This window comes from Helianthus annuus, chromosome 8, assembly GCF_002127325.2.
Source record: "Helianthus annuus cultivar XRQ/B chromosome 8, HanXRQr2.0-SUNRISE, whole genome shotgun sequence".
NCBI lineage: Eukaryota > Viridiplantae > Streptophyta > Magnoliopsida > Asterales > Asteraceae > Helianthus > Helianthus annuus.
In genome coordinates, this window is record NC_035440.2 from 56,540,232 (window position 1) to 56,541,585 (window position 1,354).

A 1,354-nucleotide genomic window follows, 5' to 3' on the forward strand; every position below is an offset into this window, starting at 1 on the left:
ACAATATGGGCAGAGAACATAATTCAAACCGAAAATCGTTAAAAGACGTATATGTGTTGTGTGTGTATATATATAAAAGTGTTCGCGCTTCGCAGCTGCAACGCACAGGAAACTCTTATAATTAATAGGGAAACCCTTATGATAGACATTATAGAATATACTACAACATTTTTTTATCTAATGAGAAACTCGTGCGTTGCGGTAGAGTCGACAATTTACATCTAAATTTTTAACTAACTTCTCTAAAATTACAAAACTTGTTTTATGTTAAATTTGATTAATTTTGATTCACTGATTAGTCCTTTAGTCCAAATATACAAATACAATATATTGTATTTTGAATATATATTTTTAATGAATGTGATGAGTTTATTATCTATAAAATTATTTTTTTATTATTTATAATAATCTAATATATAGTATAAATTTATTAAACATGTCATTGGTCAAGGGAAGAGGAATATGAATAAAAGAAAATGGCAAAAAGTTAAGCATTTTAACTTGACATTTCATATGTCATCTTAAAATTTAATGAGAATTTACCATTTTGTATATAGGATGTGACAACCGGTAATTAACGGCACCTAATTACGCGATTAACAAACATTAGGACGATAATAAATAGTGTTTAAGGCGTATATTAACTTAATTAAGCCTTTGGAGTGCCTAGGAACGTCTATTCGGCTCTACAGTGCGTGAGTGGTGGTTTACGGGAAAACCTGGTAAACGTTAAACGACAACGAATTGAAACCGAGCAAAATACTGACAACGCTGACAAATACGAGGTTTATACGTATAACATATACATATGAACTTGGTTTTACGGATCTAGGGTGCTTCCAAACTCACAAAACGCATAGGTGAATCGGAAAAAAAAAATAAAAATAATAATATATCAAACTTATTATGGATAAGAAAGGTATCGTATTCTTTCAGTTTATCACGTAAAAGTAAGTTCGATTTCGTTTTAACATATATACTTGTGGTTTCTTGCCAAACAAAATGTTATTATGTAATTTTTATTTTTGTCTAGTAATATTAGACAAGATTAGTGTGTTAATAAAACTCTAATCACCCTAATAGTTTAATTACATAAATATCTAGAAGCTCACTTTTGCAAATAATAAAACAAGTCTTACCAAACCATCCATCCCTTCCTCCCATACGTCTAGACCACCACCATACTCTTGTCCTTGTGATTGGATTGGTTGAAAAATAAGCCCATAAGCATGGCAGTAAATTGAGTGTGTTGGTAGAGATATTATATTATTGGATTACAAAACCATCATTCACTCATTTTCAAATAAACACCACCACCATAACATTCACTCTTCCTCCCCTCTGTTGAGCTCAC